Source organism: Lepidochelys kempii, chromosome 10 (genome assembly GCF_965140285.1).
Source record: "Lepidochelys kempii isolate rLepKem1 chromosome 10, rLepKem1.hap1, whole genome shotgun sequence".
Taxonomy (NCBI): Eukaryota; Metazoa; Chordata; order Testudines; family Cheloniidae; genus Lepidochelys; species Lepidochelys kempii.
In genome coordinates this window covers 68,849,934-68,869,546 of record NC_136389.1, presented here as the reverse complement: position 1 = coordinate 68,869,546, position 19,613 = coordinate 68,849,934, and the positions used below count along the sequence as shown (strand labels likewise).

The 19,613-nt window shown below is 40.5% G+C and overlaps 1 long non-coding RNA gene across 7 annotated transcripts in view; it reads right to left on the bottom strand.

Annotated features, from left to right (window-relative positions):
- The window catches only part of LOC140895011 (uncharacterized), a 104,289-nt gene that overhangs the window by 23,441 nt on the left and 61,235 nt on the right, over window positions 1-19,613 (bottom strand). For 4 of the 7 annotated variants that reach the window (XR_012154033.2, XR_012154028.2, XR_012154029.2 and 1 more), the window contains 2 exons: window positions 4,208-4,339; window positions 927-1,004 (listed from right to left, as the gene is read on the bottom strand). This is a non-coding gene — a long non-coding RNA (uncharacterized LOC140895011). Of the gene's footprint in view, window positions 1-926; window positions 1,005-4,207; window positions 4,340-14,205; window positions 15,353-19,613 lie in introns of those variants that run through there. The other 3 variants (XR_012154031.2, XR_012154032.2, XR_012154030.2) reach the window with 1 other exon arrangement.

Below are 19,613 nucleotides of genomic sequence, written 5' to 3'. Positions count from 1 at the left end.
TGGGTTTTGTGCACTAGCTCAAGCCCTGCTAGCAGGAGTCTGTCTAGCCAGGTTGGGAGGCTCACTCTCAGCTGCCGTGTAGACACACTCAGAGAGGCCTGAAGAGTGGTACAAGCTCCAGAGGACTGGCCTGTGAGGTTTTGTGAAATCACGAGAATCGCATTTGAAATGACACCAATTTAAGTTCTGCTGGCTGCGTCACTGGAGTCTGTAACATTCGTCCGCTCTCGTAATGAAAGACAGGTCTGAAAAAATCTTAACAAGCAAGATTAAGATGAAGTTGTTTGAGATCGGTGGGCATGGGAATGTGATGTGACTATTAAGGAAGAAAAACTCTGAATTCTGTGGTAAGTTTGACGGTATGTGGGTTTTAAAAACAAAAGCTAACAGACTGTTGTGGTAAAAATAAAACACTACAAGGTTGTGTTGCAAGTGCAATTAAGGTTCCATTGTAAACTACCCTTGAATTCCTGCCCCCTATCCTGGCTTTCCAATATGGGTCAGTGGCACTGCCCCTGCCTGTGCTGTGTTTCTGGCTGACTGTTCCACCCAACTTGCTTCTCATGGTTCACATGCCAGCACCTTGCATATTACATTCATTTATGAGCCGGAGGCTTTACCTCCTCCATCTTTCATGCCCAGTACAACACCCTGATGTAGAACACTGTACTCCATGCACTCTCCCTATATTGTATGCTCCAGGGTACTTCATTTCCCCTGCAAATTATGGTCTGACACTACACCATCTAGATCAGGCTGGAAGTATACCTCTGCTCCATATGTACTGGTTCCAGATTCCACCTCCTGCATCCTTCTACAATGCAGGATAGAAATTCTCCTTGTAGTCAGTATACCCTAGATGTGTGCTTTCCGTAGTATGTCAACAGCCAATAACAATGCAATTCCAATACACAAAGCAGACTTACATTTCTTTTATGTGGCAACTTTTTTGGTGTTGGCTCATCTGTTTTGCAGAGGAGGTAGTTTGGGATTGGCTCTCTAGCCTGCAGGTGGAGAGAAAATAGGTGTTAGTGACTAAATTAAGGTTGCTGATGTTGAAGCTTCAAGTGCAAATGTTCAAACTGTGTAGCATTTAGTTTTTTTGTTTTGTCTGTTTAACTATAACTGTACACACACAATTTTAAGTGGCTGGGTATCCCGAAAAGCTTTTTGTCTTGGCTTGATCCTGAACTTTGGATTTAGTAATAGAGAACCAGTGCCTGGATCCACACCACCTCGTAAAGTCTAACAACAGTTTCTGTTTATTGCTGCATCTCCTAATAGATCTCTACGTTGGGCTCGAAATCTGCTTGCTTTGAGTTTGGTTTTGTTTTAAATCTTACAGGAGCAAAAATTCTTAGCTCCTGCCTTTGTCGTCATCTCATGGGATTTCTAGAGTAGTTTTTCAAGATTGTCTTCATTTTTTTCCAATTAGGAAAAAAGTGCTTTGTGTAATTATCCATTTCCCTACCAGTCTTTAAAGGACACTATCATCATAAATAGCCCCAAAACACTTCCTTTTCATTTTAATTTTCAAAAGCCCTGCGTGAAGGTTGTGTAGGGTGTTTGTTTGTTTAACATATCTATTGTTTGGATATGAAGGGGAAAAGTGCATGTTATTTACTATACAGGATTTAGTTTATTTGCATGACACAACTAAAAATCAGATGGGCTGCTTGGATTGATTTATGTGAGGCTAGTATTATAATCTGCAAAAGTGTGTTGTGACTTCAGTGGGTTTTCTGTGTGGACACAATGGGTCTTCCTGTGCAGATGCAATTGTATGTACTTGTAATACTGAGAACTTCCATCCACGGATCTGATCCTGCATGCTTTACACAGACAAAATTCTTCATTGACTTTAGTTGAAAGTTTTCCTTGAATAAGACAAGAAGGCTCAAGCCTGAATTATCTGCTAATTGTTTGATAAGATCTCGCTCATTTGATAAAGGAAATGTTTTAATTACATCTTGTATTCTGTGCTATTCTATTCTAAAACAGAGAGCATGTGCTACACTTGCTCTGTAGTGATGGAATGAAATAACCCACTCAAATATCTCTGAAATCCTTTGTCTTTTCCTTTTATTTGGAAAATGACAATGCAGTCTGTGAATGGCTCTTTGGGGGATAAATATGCTTTGCAGTGTAGCACAACATGGGGCTGAGTGGTTTGCTGAGTAGAAGTAGTTTTTTTTTAAACCAATATACCCATCTAATAAAAATATGAGTTGCCAGTAGTGGATTTTTCAAAGCCTCTCCAGGAATATTATTTTAGCGATCGCTTCTTTGTTGTGCTCATTTAACTTAAACTATGTTTGATATTTCCCTCCCCGAGAGACTGTTATAGTAAGAGTTTGTTTTACTTAAGGAAGATTTATCCATTGTAATCATTGGCTCACATTATATCCCTTTTAAATAACTCACTCAGGGCCCTACCCTGCAAGGTGCTGAATATCCTTTGCTCTCATGGGAGCCTTTGGTGTTCTGGTTGTTTGCACTGTTTTTGAATCTAATAATTCATGGTACCACGGTACAAACAAATATAGACAGGGAATAAAACATCAAAAATATTTTAGGACAAGTCTAAAAGAGACTCTTTCAGATGCCCCAGTTCAGATGTTTATTTTATTTATATAGAATACCTTTTTACTCCTACAGAATAATTAAGTTTAAAATACGGTAAGACCTGGATTCATCCAATCTTTTTAAAAAATAAATGCAGCTTTTTCCATATAGTGTGATTATGTAGGATCAGAAGCAAGAAATGAGCTGAAGGGCTGTTTCATTACCATCTCTAGTCCAGACATATTTTTAAATAAAAATTTTCATGTTTTCTCTTTATTTATTTTTTTGGTGCCAGATGTTGGAAGAAAACCCATTGCCAGTTGTAGTGGGGAAGTATGATCAGTGAGACACTCCCTCCTGATCCCTCAGAAAGAGCAAAGGGTTCAAATGTAATTAATACCCCTTTCACATACTAGAGGCCATATACTTACAGCTTAACTCCACTTACTTGTTGCACTCAGTAAGATAATACTTCCTTAAAGTCATTTTCCATACATTCCCCCTTCACTTATATCTGTCCCCTAGTTCCAGTCTGTCTGCTGACATCAAATAGATCACCTGGCTTCATTTTCTAAAAAGTCTTACCTAGTTTAAATACTTCAGTCACATCCTATCTGAATCCTCTTTACTCACAACAAAATAACACCCTACCTAATCATTTTTATTAAGATTAATTCTGGAGGGGAAAATTGCCCAGGTCAGAAGATGAAAGGTTTAGCTTAATAATTGTAATGGTAGTTGCATTTGTAGAAGCTTGTTTTAGGATTTTTTCAAGCCTGAAGCAAATTATTTTTAAACTATTTCCTTTTGCCACGACCTCCTGAGAGTGCATCACTGTCTCATCCCCCCACTCTCCAGCTATTTAGGAATTAATGTTTAGTGGAGTATATTCAGTAAAAAACAAACAAACAAGTCATTCTGATCTAGTTTGCAGTGGCTTCTACCTAGAGTTATTCTGTTTTGGACAGATTTAGTGTGTGTAGTGTTTGTGTTTAATGTTGGATAAGGCATTCTGCATCTTATTGAGATTGATTGATTGAAAAATTCCATGTGTCCCAAAGAATTCCAGACTCCTATGCTTGTAAGAGTTCTCTCAACCTCCTTACCCTTCCCCATCTGTTTGTGGAATTATAAAATGCTCCTGGGAGCTTTTTGAGTGGGGGTGTATATTGTCAAAGCCAGTCACTTCCCCTTGTTAACCCTTGGCATTACCTAAACAAAAATTAACTGCCTTGTGCCTACATGATAGTCTTGTACCCATTGAAGTCAATGCAAAACTTTCATTTGTTTTCAGTGAGACTGGATCTAGCCCAGATGCCCCCAAACTGTGGGGTGTGCCCCCCCCCTTGAGGGGCACAGAGGACTGTTCGAGGGAGGTATGGCTGGGCCTGGGCCAGCCCCCATGGGGGACAGGGAGGGAGTGCCACCCAGCCCCGCTCTGCCCCCAGCCTCAGCCCCTGTCTGCAGCTCCATTCCTACTTCCAGCACCAGCCCCACCCCCAGTTGCAGCCCCATCCTAGGCCTCTTTACCCCTGTCTGCATCCTCACTTCCAAGCCATGGCTCCGTGCGGACAGGATGAGGGGGGCGCAACCCTGAAAAGTTTGAGGACCAGTGATCTCGCCCATAGTTTTCACCACTGACCTTCAGTCCTTACTGGTGATGTTGAGATGGAGGATGAGCTTTGAAAATGATTGGCTTTGCCTACGATCCCAGCAAGCAGAGTATAGGCAGGGGTTCCACTTAACTGGCATGGGACATGGTCTGAAGATATTCCTGCAGAAGGAACATGGAGGAATCTAGTCAGGAACATTTTGGGCTGCTGGGGTGTTGTGGTCCTTCCTGTGGCGTGTGATTAAAGCTTCACTCCCCACACCTTTGTGACCCCAAAAGGGTACCTTCTCCCTGGGGAATAGCAGATCCTAGGCAGGAGGGATAGGGACCTTGGCTGGGCAGGAAGCCTGGGATTGGTCAAGTTGTCCATTGAAAATGTTTCTTAAAAAGACAGACTAGAGAGAACCAGGTAAAATTGGTAGGACTTTTCATAATCCCCCATTACACAATTAAATAGACCCTTGAGAATTGCTCCTGGAACGTGTGAGAAACATGTAATTTTAAGATGGATTAATGTAGACCTGGAGATCTATTTGTCAAAGGGAGTTTAACCCCTTCAGCAGTACTTAATCTAACGTGTTTTGTGATAGCCTTTCCTTTCATTCAACATACTTGGAGAGAACTGTCACTCATTCCAAAGCCCAGAAATCACGTCTCCTCCATGAGATCCAAAAGATCCAACAACTGCAAGGCAGGGTTCTGTATCAGGCAGGCAGCCCTTGTGGCAGTCTACTCAGTTACTCATGAGTGGGAGAACTGTGCTAAAGGACGCCCAGGAAGAAGGGAGACAATGGGGAAACTATGACATGCTAAAAATATGGCTTTACATTAGCAGTAGACTGAGGACTTCTGTGCATAGGCAGAGAGTTTTGAAGAGGCAACTCTAGTAATAAAATGTATGGTCTTTCTCAACATGTCCTGCCAGAGACTTCAACCGTAACAAAGAAAGACGGTCTCTGGCTGTTAGGAGAAAGGCAACATCTATGCTAATTTCTTCATGGGCAGAATTAATTTGTGTGTTAACTCTTGTGACTCATTGTGTGATCTAGAGATGTAAATTGGAGACTCAGTGCTCTTCCAGTGTTAGCTTGGATCAAGATGGTACGCTAAATGCTGGGATCTGGCATATGTTGAACAGGGAAATGTGGCCCACAGCTGAGCAAGGGAACTGTACTGTAGAGCTCTGTTAATGTTGGTTAACAACACTTTTAGCCAAACCTAGCTTAGAGTCAAGAAACTACCTCACTTACTGGAGTGAAAGTTTCACTGGTGAGCCACATGATAGTCTTGTACTCATTGAGGTCAATGCAAAACTTTCATTTGTTTTCAGTGAGACTGGATCTAGCCCAGATGTCCCCAAACTGTGCCCCACAGTTTGGGGACATCTGGGCTAGATCCAGTCTCACTGAAAACAAATGAAAGTTTTGCATTGACCTCAATGAGTACAAGGCTATCATGTAGATTCTGTTCACCCTTAGGCCACATGTCTTATCCTTTTCAGAGGTAAAGGGTTCTGAGCATTGTTTAAAATTCAGGTAAAGAAATGTACATCTCTCTCCTACAAAATAATCGAGGCTAGGTGAAAAAACTGCATTCTTTTCATTGACTTGCTCCTGAGCATGGTAGTATGTAATACATCCCAATGACGGTGGGTTGCATTGTGTCTTGGTTTTTCGTCACTAGGATGTTCCTGGGTGTGTGGTGTTAGATTAGAAGCCATTCCTCACTTCTGCTGATTTTTTTTTTTTTTTGGTTCTTTTTAATGCTTACCGTTTTGTCCAAAAATCATTCTTGCTGGCTTACAAAAACAGCAGGAACTGCAGCATCACTCCAGCTTAAGTCTGATTTGTGTTAGCCATTACATTGGTTCCACATGCTGCTAGGGTGGAGACATCATTTAAATTCCCAGCACGGCCCGTCAGGCCAGGAATTGCAACCCTGTGGTAAGTGGCAGTGACTTTCTCGTTCTTGATTACGTTATGCTAGAAAAGAGGATTGTTCCCGGAGCAATTTACCCAGAAGAAATCATGGAAATAGAGTTCGAGGATGACCTTACACTCCAGTGATCTAGTTGGCGGGAGTCAGTTATTACTCAGCTTCTCCATCATGGAGACCGTAATCGTCTCATGCTTTGTCATCGCTACTATGTGGGTAGATTCTGAGCACTTTATATGAGGGTATGCGTGTGTATGGCAGGTGAGAGAAGAGTTTATGAATGTGAGCAGAACAAAATATGCATTTTATCAGAGACAGGTTTTGGTCCTGTTGGTGCAGATTTTAAACTTGCTGTCTTTATAGCTTTCTTCCTATCTCTTTTTTCAGAGCCACTGATGCTGGGGTGTGTTTTAAAGGAGTTCATCTAGGGCAGTATAGCCTGGGATCCAGGGAAGGAGTGTTGTAGAAAAACCTCTGTAGTGAGACAGTCCTGTAAAATTCTGTTTCATTTCAGGACACAGAGCTTGAAAAGTTTTTCCTAGAAACGTGTAATGGGTCTGTCAGACAACACACCACTCCACTTCCCAGTAGTTTCCTGCTGAAGTCATTTAAGGCATTTTGCTGCTTTCATCCGTGTATATAGCGAGTAGTTGTGGGCCAAGTTTTTTTAATGGAATACAAGTAAAAAATTTTGCTCTTAAAAATCATCAGTGAAGAGAGTTGGAAGTTGCTTTGTATGCAAAATTAGCTCAGCAGCTTACCAGTTTCTCATTTCCATTCTTTCCTCAATTGCAGTGAAGTGGAGGTAGGTGTTTTTCTCCTTTAGCTACTGCTAAGAGCATGGGTTTGCACTACTTTAAGGGGTTGCGCGGGAAATTGTTCTATACATCACATCACTTCGGGGCTGTCTGTTCAGGGCACAGGAGGTGACTTGGAAAGGCGCATGAATTCCATTTACTGTGCACTCAGACCTGAAAATCATAGTAAATTCAGCCTACCCTATTTGCTCTGTAAGCCAGAGCTGTAGTGCAGTGGCTTTTTAAAAATCTTTCCTCTCCAAGAATTGGCAAGCAGCCCTTTTACAGTTACATGCGTTTAACCGAGTTTCTTCCAAGTTCAGTTCCTTATGCCGAAGGAACAGTAAACTTTTGTTATATTACTACTTTATTCACACTTCAGTCTAGACCATAAAAATAATGTAAGGATGAAATTTACATCAGCGTAGAGGGACCGCACCCCATGTAAACTCTTCATTAAGGGTTTAAGTGGGAGCTATGTGGATTTAGGGCCTTGTGCACTCCATCTGTATTGGGTGAATTGCTTTCCCTCTTCTCTCCTGATGTTCTTATTCTTGCACATGTATACTAAATAGTGCTTTTTGTCCACAGATCTCAAAGCACTTTACAAAGGTAGTTGGACATTATATATTATACACACATTTTAAAAAGTAACTGCTAATTATCTAGTATGGCAGTACTTTCCACTTTTGTTCCATTGGATTGATACGAAATTTAAAATATGTATTTGCATTTACTATTAAACTGTTCACACCTGATGCATATTTTGCTGTGTCTGCAATGCATGGTTTAGTGGATTGGGCATAGGACTTGGAGTCTTGAGACTGGCTCAGCCAGAGACTTGCTGACACTAATCCATCTTTTATGAAGTGCTTTAAGAGCCATCGGTGAAAAGGGCTTTATACAATGCTAAGAACGTCTGCTTGACGGTAGGGTAGAAAAAGTTCTTGTCACCTTGGAAATAGCTCTGAACTGAAGTTAAATGCCATAGGTTCAATATAGCTGTGTGATGGGGAACGGGCTGGTGCACTTCTTGAAAGACTGACATGGGACTGTTGGAGATGGCATTCAAGGATTTGACATCTGATCTCAAGAGCTTTATGTTTTGTGTTAAGTGATCATAATCTTTTTTCAGCTAGTCCTGAATTCTTGTGGCATCTCATATCAAGGCTGCCAATCCCTGTTTACTTTTGTGGTGAGTTAGCAGTTGGAATTAGAGGTGCATGGTTTGTTTTCATTGTGATGTGGATACCTTGCAGGAGCCAAAGGACGCATTAGTGATTGGTTGCCTATGAAAAGCTCAACGGATCAGTTCAAAATAGAGGAGGGGTTTAATCCTGACTCTAATATTTGAACGGACAGGATGTCCCAAGAAGGGGAAGTATGTCAATCAAAGGTTGCTCTCTGTCATGATTTCTCTCCCCCTCCCCCCCACTTCAGCACAGGATGTCCTAAGACTATTGCAGTAACTGACTAATTTGGCATCCGTTTCTGTGCATGCCTAGCTTTCTAAATGGCAAGCACACACAGCTGGCTGTTTAAGGCATGCAATGTACAGAGATAGCAATAAAACCAGTGAAAGCAGTAAAAGGCTTTCCCCTCTCACAATAAAACCTTCACAAAGTTGTTGACTGAGGGCGATAAGCGGGTCAGTGGCTCTTTAGGTTAGGGAAGGATTGGGTGTGACCAGCAGCAGGATACTGTTTGTTTAGGTTTTGTCCCTTGGGAGTAGTTCAATATTTCAGGCACATTGGGGAACTCCTCCTTCCCTCCTCCCACTTCCAAGAGGGCTGGGATCAGAAGTAGACATGGGAAGATTTGAGAGAACAAGACTAACAAAGCCTCAAAAGTGCTTACTTATTCCATAGTACCAGCCTTTTCTGGATAGTTATATAGAATCTAGCAGCGCTTGCTTATGGATTCTTCTTTTAATATAAAATATACAAGAAGAAGGCTGTCCCCAGTTGTAGATGCCTGACAAAATATCAGAGTTACAGCCATAACAATAAGATAGAATGGAAACCGTCCCAGTGCACACCGTCTCCTGGGGAAGAGATGGGTAGTGTTTTACACATAACTCTCCTAACAAATACTTTGCCTTCCCTAGGTGACTGTGTGTGCACGCACCTATGCTTAGTTTGCATGTACCGTCCAGCAAATGGACCATGAACACTTGTTTCCTTTAGTTTGTTGGCTGGGGGGGGAAGGAGGGTTACTTAAAGAGGAATTGGGTGAGTGACTTTGTCAAAAGTATGATCAAAAGGTATAATTGTTATATTTAAAACTACTAAAAGCAGATGAGAAACAGCCACGAAGAAGGAAGGGGGTTATAGTTTTATAAATCAATACTTGACATCATGACGCAAAAAAAGTCTCTGACAGTAAGAGCTAGTAATGGACTAGGAGAATGGAAATTGTTAGAAGAGCAAACAGGAGCTGCCAGAGTCATTGCCACAATAATTATGCCATCTAGATGAAAAATAAGGGTGACAGCAACAGTACACGCAGAGGAGCCAAATGGCAACACCTAGAGGTAATCCATACAGTTGTCTAGCTAATAGTGCCCCTGAAGGCACTAGCTGTCCCAGAGGATCCAGGTCTCCCGGGTGGATATACAGGGAGTAGCATACTGCATTTTCATAGTCATTCTGAGTATTGAGCCTCCCTAGGATAGTCCTTCTCAGAGGATGATAGGCAGCTCTGCACACCCCGTTATTGTGTCCATCAGGCACAACTGAGCCCTATGTGCAGCTGTTGCATGGTGCCATTTAAATAGCGAAGGCCATGAACGCCATCCCTGTGGTATGCTGCACATGCAGAGGATTCCCTCCTCTGGCCAAATGTGAGGAGGGAATCGGAAGTCAGGGACTCTCTCCTCAGGAAGCCCCTCTGAAAACTTATTACTGGCTCACGTAGCTTTCCTTGCACCATAACGTGCTGCAGAATATTATTGCAATGAATAGTTGTAGTAATATTCAAAGGATTTGACCTTTATGTGAATAAGACTAGAGGCATCTGAACATTATCACTAGCAATAATAAAATAAAGGGCTGTTGCTCCCTGTGCATCAGGGCATAAACTACTGACCAGCTGGGGTCAAGAAGAAATGGCCCATCCCTAAGGATACAATATTTCACATGCTGTAAGGCTTGGAGGGGTTGGCAAGGTACGCCTCCTTTACAGCATGTGGCATTGGTCAATATCAGAGACAGGAAATGGGAGTAGATGGAGCACTGAGCTGTTCTCATACATCAAGCTCTAGGATCTGCAGCTTTCTATCAAAAATTCTCTCCCTCAAGACAGCATTAGAAATGGAAGGCAAAGTGCCTGAAGTTTTGGCTTTGAAGTCCTCTTGTGAGATGAGACTGTCCAGGCTCACACAGGAACAGCCGCCTTTCCAGGTACAGCTCAAATAGGACTGAAAGCTAAACTAGTTATAAATGCCATTCAAGGCCTAATGTAAAGGTCAGTAGAAGAGGCCTTTTGTTTTAGGCTGCAGTTCGTCATTCTAGTTCACACTGGGATACAAACCAGCCAAAGAAATGTAGAGTTATACAAAACCAAACCCAGTTTGAGCTTAAAAGGCAGAGCAGTACATGAATGGCTAGAAAAATTTTGTTGGCTTTCTTTCACTTTTATAACAATTTTAACTTTGAGGTTATTGTACTGAAAGTCACCAAAGTGACTTTGATTTGTTTTGAACGGTGGCTATTAAAACATTAACATTTACCCACAGACACCAGAGTTTTTCCGTATGCTTATTTCCTGTTCTATGTTACCACTCTATTCTATTATTCTTATCTGTTCTCAGATACCACTCTTGTGGTGACTGATGGCAAAAGCTAGGGTTTCTTTTTAATGGCACCCATTGTAGCAATCGAACCTCTCACATATCCTTGTACAATACCTCAGAACCGAAAACGTAGCATATGCCGGTTATATTATTAACATAAAGGTGGCCAGATACAGTTCTTGCTGTTCCTCCTGTTTAAGTAAACTGTTAAAAGGAACACAAACCTCCTATTCAAAATCCAAGTGACGTGACACTGAAAACAGAGTGAATCACAACATATAAATGAATGCTTTTCAGCTGAAGTCTCTCACTATTGAGCTGGAGCTGTATTGTGCTGCTGTTTAATCTCCTCAGCTACAATGAGCACGCACAAATGAAAAGGACTGATTTTAATACATTCGAAGAAAGACTATACAGCTAATGTAGCCTATTGCAATTTTACTATAATGGAGTTTAAATCAACACTAACTTTACAACATTTTTATAAAACTTATTTCCTGCCCCCCGCCCCCCAAAAAAAATTTAGCCCACGTGAATTTATTTTCTGCATGTGGATTTTACTTCATCTGCTCCAACTGAATAACTAAAAACCATACTCAAACACTGTATGGTTTATTCTTATACTTTTGTTGTAAAACCACACCTGTCATCTACATTGATGATCAAGTTTTACCATATTTACTAATCAATCTTTAGGAGTACTGCAATAAACATACATCAGAACAACTTTGAAATTGTCATTTTATGTACGAATACATACACAGGAATTACTTGACCTACCACTGAAATGCAACCAACCTCGACGGTGAGCAACAGAAATTAAACACCATGTAGCAACACTAAATAAGTAGCTACTTAGGACAGGAAGTGAAGCATACTGAAACCGTATGGGGACTTTCAGGAAATAGAATGTATAATTGCATGATCTGGAGTTTGGCCAGAATGTTGGATTACATTCCTGTTATTGCAGAAAATGACTTAGGAACTTTAAGGACTGCAAGTATTCAGGACCTTGAGATTTGTCTTTGTCAACACCATTTTGTGCATCCACCTGTATTTTTCATGAAGATCTCTTATATGAGTATCAGACAAGTCCAGCCCTGATGCAATCAGTCTGAGATGGTACAGCACACTTGAGAGTGACTGGTTGTTTGTGGTAGCGTTGTAGCTATATTGACAGATATAAGAGAGACAAGGCAGGTGAGGTAATATCTTTTATTGGACCAGCTTCTGTTGGTAGAAGGGACAAGCTTTCAGGCTTCACAGAACTCTTCCTCAGGTCTGGAGAAGGTACTGGAGGTGGCCAAGCGAAATACAAGGGGGGGACAGATTGTTAAACATAACAGGTTCACAGTTGTAGGAGACCACTTTAAATGAAGTGGGCAAGTAACACCCTGCACTCATAGGAAAATGGAAAGGTAGTAGTGGGAGGGTTAGACAGTGGAGGTAGCAGGGTATGTTACAGATTGTTGAAATGGGCCATAAAATCAGTGTCTCAAGTCCATGGTTTTTAGTGTCCAGCAATTATGAATTTAAGGGCTTGTCTACATTTGAAATGCTATAGTGCAGTTTTGTACTGGTGACCCCTTTCACATAGCAAGCCTCTGAGTGTGACCCCCCCCCCAATAAATTAAAAACACTGTTTTATATATTTAACACCATTTTAGATGCTGGAGGCAAAGCAGGGTTTGGGGTGGAGGCAGACAGCTTGTGACCCCCCCATGTAATAACCTCACGACCCCCTGAGGGGTCTAGACCCCCAGTTTGAGAACCCCTGCTATAGTGGCATAGCTACACTGCTCTAGCACTTCAATATAGACACTACTAATGCTGACAGGAGGGATTCTCCCATCAGTATAGGTAATCCACCTGCCAGAAAGGCAGTAGCTAGGAGAATTCTTCTGTAGAGCCAGTGCTGTCTACACCTGGGAGTTAGGTCAGTTTAACTGGTCTGTTCAGGGGTGTAGGATTTTTTTCACACCCCTGGGCGATGTAGTTAAGCTAACTTAATTATCTAGTGTAGATCAGGCCTAAGTTCCCATGCTCATCTCTTGAAGGTGTTGCACAGGCTTCCTGTGAGGATGAAGACTGAGAGGTCAGATAGGGAGTGATCGCTTTGTGAAAAGTGTTCTCGCATGGGTGATAGACAAAACATGGCGTTTTTCATTTTTTTCTGAGAGTTCATTTGAGAGCATAGTGATTGGTTTCCCCCATATAGTTGTTGTTGGGGCATTTGATGCATTGGGTGAGATACACCACTTATTGTGATAGGCATGTGTAGGACTTATGGATCTTGAAAGGTGTGTTGTAAAAAATTATAAATGACAAAAACACCATATCACCCAGGAGCAAACACTTCTTACAAACCATTAACTTCATATCTAATCTCTCAGTCCTCATCTTCATAGGAAACCTGCACAACATCTTCAAGAGACAAGCCTGGGAATTTCAATTCATAACTCTGCTGGAAGTAAAAACAATGGACTTAACAGAGACGCCGGTTTTATGTCCCATTACAACAATTTGCAACACACCCTGTTATTTAAACCCTTCATTGTCCTATGACTGCAAAGATGTTAATTGTCCACTTTGTTTTAAGTGGTCTCCGACAATGTGTATGAACCCCCTATTCTTAAACAGTCTGTCCCACCTTGTATTTAACTTGGACATTCTTGTTCCATGCTCCAAAGCTTGTCCCTTCCACCAACAGAAATTGGTCCACTAAAAGATACTACCTCACCCACCTTGTCTCTCTTATGCATAACAGTAAGCTATATATAGATGTATCACAATTAGGGCTCAGTCTGTATATAAAATTATGTTCAAAATACACTCAACCAGATCAAACGTTATCAGAGAAAGAAAAGGAGGACTTGTGGCACCTTAGAGACTAACATTTATTTGAGCATAAGCTTTCGTGAGCTACAGCTCACTTGATCGGATGCATCCGATGAAGCGAGTTGTTATCAGAGAGTAACTCTTGGTTATCAAAGTATAGCTGAGTGCATAAATAACATTTGAATTGAGCATCTTTTTCTGCTTGTGGATTGTCCCACAAGCACCATAAGATTTTCTCTAGTCTATTCATTATTTGAAATTATTCACCATATAATTTGTGCAAATAATTCTGAGTCTGCAGATTGCTTGTCAGCCATTCGCTACATCTGCTGTTCAAAATTTCAGTTGTACTCTTTAATTCTATGTAGTTGCATTGATAGTTTGGAAGTGTTTGAGATCAAAATTTGGTTTCCGTGAATATTCTTTAATATTAATGTAGAGGCAGCTGTTGATATCCTTACTTATGTTGAGTAGTGCCTTACTTCACAAAACAGCCAATTACCTTCAGTACGATTATTCATGGATTCACTATTCAATGTGAAAAGAAAAGGAGGACTTGTGGCACCTTAGAGACTAACCAATTTATTAGAGCATGAGCTTTCGTGAGCTACAGCTCACCACGAAAGCTCATGCTCTAATAAATTGGTTAGTCTCTAAGGTGCCACAAGTCCTCCTTTTCTTTTTGCGAATACAGACTAACACGGCTGTTACTCTGAAACCTATTCAATGTGAGTAAAGGTAACCTCAGATAATCTTGCCACTGAACTCACTTGTTAGAATATTTGTGAAAAGCAAACAAATTGGGGTGTGGACAAGGCTGAGTTCAGTTCAGCTGTTTTATTTGACCAAATATTCATGGAAATGATTCTGAAAGTATTTACTTTGCCACTATTGAATTAATTTAAGAAATACACCTGGAGATTGTCTTATCTAAAACGTTCCTTTTTTCACTCACTGTGTAAGGGATCCTTGGAGAAGATTTCCTTAGCAAAAAATCTCCCCACTTTCCTTTAGTGTTCATTTGCAAGTTTGGTTGATGTAAGGTTGCTCCTTAGTGCTGTAGTACTGACAGAGTACCTTTAGAAATATGTGAAAATCAACAGCTTTGATACATAGCAAACAAAACCACCAAGGGGCAATTGTTTTAGCCAGTTTCCAATTTTGTGAATCCAGCTTTGCATCTGCAACTGACTGTGTTTGGAAAAATGTAGACATGTGGCGCGGGGGGGCGGCGGCGCAGGGGAATGGTGTGCAGTCATTTTGCACATGCCAATTCATGTTTTCTTTAAGTATGGGGCAGTTACCTGGTACAACTGGTTGGGCATGAAAAATTTGAAACTGGGATGCTGAAAATTTGGCTTGTTATCTAAAAACTTATCTGTACAAGATTAGCAATTTAAAAAGAACTAAACACAATTCTTATTTCTAAAGATTCTTAGTTCTGTTGTCTCAGGACTGCAAACCTCAGCTCTACGGTCTTTAGAGCAGTTCCTTTTGTTTGTTTATTTTCCCTTAAAAAGAGAATGAAGTAACATTTTAAAGAGAGAGTTGTTGGATAGCAAAACACATTTGTTACTATTCAATGGCAAGAGTTCAAATGATAGCAATTTTAAATTAATATATACTCCCGCAAATTTTGAGAGAACATTTCCATACATAGTGTACAAATAAATGTCCTTAGGTGACACCAAAATGAAGGAGAGTCACTTTTGACAGGCCAAAGGCTAAATGTGGTTCTGGTTCTTGCAGGTGTGTTCTCACAAGGCTGGGAAAGTCTTTATTTTTGGGGGTTTCCATGGAAATGCTGGCAGTCTGAAATGGAAACAAAAATATTTAAAAGGAGATGTTTTTAAAAAAAGAGCATGATTCAAAGATGACTGAAGTTTGTGTTTTTTTTAGAGCAGAAAGCAGAAATGTTGTTGTACATGGATTTTGTAGATCTGTCTTTAGTAAATCCAAAAGGAAAGCGAAGGCACATTTTTACAAACTGTTGCGCGTTTGGCACCATAAAAACAAACAATACTTCTGGAAAGTTTGTTTCAGTGTCAGCAAACATGGATTCACTTTTATAATTCATTTTAGTTCTGTGAAAGAGGCAGTTTTCTATAACTGAATTTTCACACAATCAAAATAATGCTTTCACAAGGATGAAATTTGTGACCACCAAATATGACCACCAATTATTTTATGTCAGAGAATCTGCTCACTTATTTTAAAAAAAAAGTTTTGTTTAAAGATGTACTTTGAGACAATTTTTCCTGATTTTATGTCCCTTACTCATAGTTTAATTAAAGTGCAGTCCTTTGAGAGGCCTCAGCTCTCATTCCAATAAGCAGGATTCCAATGGCTCCAGAGGGTGCTTAGCACCTTACAAGACTAGTCCCGAAAGGGAGAAATGGCCCCTGTACTGAGGCTATTTTGTACTAGCTATTTTGCTGCAACAGGGTTAATAAAAAGAAAAGGAGTACTTGTGGCACCTTAGAGACTAACCAATTTATTAGAGCATAAGCTTAAGCATCTGATGAAGTGAGCTGTAGCTCACGAAAGCTTATGCTCTAATAAATTGGTTAGTCTCTAAGGTGCCACAAGTACTCCTTTTCTTTTTGCGAATACAGACTAACACGGCTGTTACTCTGAAACCTGTCATTATGCAAGGGTTAATAAAGGCTCTGGAGTATACCCCTGACAGAGGGCGCCTCTCTGGCAGGTTCATAGCCAGCTGTGCATTCCTCCCTTCACACAGGACCCTTAGTTCAGTTCAGGAGGCTGCTGCATTGCCCATGGGGCTAGGGTACCTTAGGTAAAAGTTAAGACAGCCTTCAGAGATGTCTTAAACAAGCACTGGAGGCTGAACTAGTCCACAGTATCCCCAGTATCAGCTCCTCCCTTCTGTCCCTGTGATGAGCTCCCAAGTAGCCATCCAGAACTAGCTGATCCTAGGCAAAAGACAGGCCATGCACAACCGCTTTCTCCAGTCTCGGAAGACAATAAGTAAGGTGATCAAGTGAGGAGGGAGCAATTAGCAGTGCTAGTTATATTACAATTGGAAAATTGCATTTGCAAGTGCCTCAGTTGTAGGGTCCCACTGAAAGAAGAAAAAAATCCAGCATCTGTGGAAACTTCCAAAAATTGCCTCTGTGTGGAAACCAGATGTATATTTTGTTGAATCAGGCTCTTAATTATGGAGCATACAAAGGGATTTCTCCCACAGTATACTTCCTTTTAAACAATAGTGTCACACCTGCTTCTCTGACACGCCTGGTAGCACTTGATGTATTGTCTGTTTCCACAGCAACGTCCTACTAATCAGCAATTGATCCTCCTCTTTTCATTTTAGTGTCTCTGCTGCCCAAATTTCTTCCAACTTACTTGTCATTAAAACAAGGATCTCCAAGTGACCCCCCATCATCTGCCCTTCCTGTCCATTCCTGGTTATGCCAAAAACTGTTAGTTCACAACAGGAAACCAATAGCTTGTGCTATCAGGAGACATTTCCTTCACAGCACAAAACGTCTGAGTAATAATTTCAAGCAAGGCTTCACCCATTTCCTGTAAAAGGAGGAAAGTTTGCCTATCCCAGTCCCTCAGAGCTCTCTGTTTCCATCCCTTCTGTGATGTAATGCCTTCTGTATAGGGAAGATGGATCATTTTCCCTTAGCAGTACTAAGTTCAATATCCTGTATAAAGATTTGGTACAGCTCCTTCAGTGATGAAATGTGTAATGTTTACAAATAATTAAGAGATCTGCCACAGTTTATTCATGTGGCATCCCCTTTTCAAAATAAGTTAAGGTTCTGGAGTCTGGGGAGAAAAGCTACGATGGAAGTAGAAGGCTTACGATTCACACATGTTCTGTTTTATGAAATGTTTTGCTTGTAAAGTGGAATGTTAGCATTACAGCTGTAACTTCTGAACATCTTTCCAGTAGATGTGAGGGCTCAGCTAGTTATCAGAACACTTGCTAAATGCCAGAACACTAAGGATGGGAGTGATAAGTACTGTACTGATTAGGTATGTTACTCAAATACATCAGAGAGAGAGAAAATACTGTCTTACTTGACTCAACAAGTCACTTTTGCACATGCTTAAGTCCCTCCGTACTTAGCAAAGCGTTTAAGTGTGTGTTTGCTTACGTGTTTTGCTGAATTGGGATTTAATACAATGTTAAGGTGGCACAGTTAAAAAAAAAAAATCAAACTATCAGGAACTACAGAAGTTAAGGTTCCAGTGGCAGTAGACGTGTTTTATGATGCATGTTTTTAGACAGCAATGTATTAAGCTAGTCCTTTAACAAGCAAAGTAGGGATAGAAAATACACATGTTCAATGGGGCTATGTTATTTTGATTAAACCTAATTTTGCATTTCTTGGCCTTTTTATTCTTATTAAGCAACTGCAACATTGAATTAACACATTCTTACCCACCTTATTTGCTAGAGATTTCTTTAAAGAACCAAAAGGCTCGTGAGTGGGATTTTTGTTTATCCCATATAGGCAAAACATGCCAAAGCCACTTCATAGTGGGGAAAAAAACAGTGAAATCTGTATAAGCTTTTAAGCCGGTTCAAGTCCGGAAGGCTGACTGGTGCACAAAATACATATCCAAACTCAGAACAGAGTTGTATTACATACAAATCCTTATGTATTTCAAGGATTTATAACTTCTAACCAATTTTTAATCAAAACTTAATCCCTAGTGACCACATCCATACCAAGTTCCAAACTTCTGCTGCTTTTAGTTATCTGTGTAGAAGAGTGGGTGGCTATCTTCACTAAAGGAAGAAAAAGTCTCTTCCCAATTCACAATCAGCTTCAGCTATTTTGCCCAAACTTTCCCTAAAAAAAAACAAACAAAAAAACTCCACCACTCTTTGGATGGAGACCAGGCATCTCAAAAGGAGAATTTGTCAGAAAGTTTGAGGATTTGAAAATAGTCTTTATCACAATTGTTTCTCTGTTACGAACTGCAGCATTCCTTACTAAGAAAAAGCTATAATAAATAGCCGTCAATTCTTTTGAAGGCAGAAAACCTTTTATTATACTTGTGTCCTCAGTCTCTCCCTTTTATGTTATCTGAGCCAACATAAAAACACCACACTGCTGTTGTTTGAAGTCACTCATTCCAATCAAGATGCCCAGCACACTTAATCCTATATTTTATGTTTTGTTTCCTTTTCCTTTCTCTTTAACAGTCTCCATCTGTGGTTCTCTCTCTGTCTCTTCCATCAGCTGGAAAGCACACACCAAATATACCACCACATGTTCCTCAGCACAGACTCTGGTCATGTCTACAGTAGCTAAAGAAACCATTTTAGCACCTCTTGGCAAAATGGGGCTTAAGCATAGCTTTGTGTTTCAATTAGCTCTTGCCTGAAAGGGGTGAATGTGGTTTTCCAGGTGAAAGCAGACGGGACTTTAATGCTTTACATTTCACAGTCTGCTTCTAAGCCAACACTTGCCAGTTAGTGGTACAATGCCGTGTGGAGTTAGTGCTATTTTCAGGAAATTTTGCCTAATAAAACTACAATCTTAACAGCACTCAGTGCCCAGTCTCTAGGTCAAATACAGTAGATAATAGATACATTGTCAGTCTCTGAAGACAGCCAGTTTTTTCAGTGGAGCGAAGGCAGCATTTATCCCAAACTATCATCATCAAGCAAAAGAGTCACGGGGGGAAATTCCCAGAAAACACTATTCACTGCTATTTCTAATTCTAACATACAACTGAACATTGTGGATTTTTTAATTTCAGTACTTTTTCTTCTGAAACTGACAGTGCATGGCAACTTATTTGTCTTTCACCATTGGGGCTTATAGAGCACCTTTCATCAGATTATCTGACAATGTTTTATTAAGGTTAGAAGAGCTGAATATAGTTAAGCTGAATGACAAGGAGGAAGAGTACGTCTTTCCAATACTTGTATGTAGACAGTTACCATCACAAGAAAAAAAATTATTATTTAGGGTGCTTACAAGGGCATAAGTGCAACAGGATGAAATTAAGGGAAAATTTAGGCTGACCATCAAGAAAAGTTTCCTGCTAATGTTCTTTGTTAGTTCAGAGGATAGTCTTC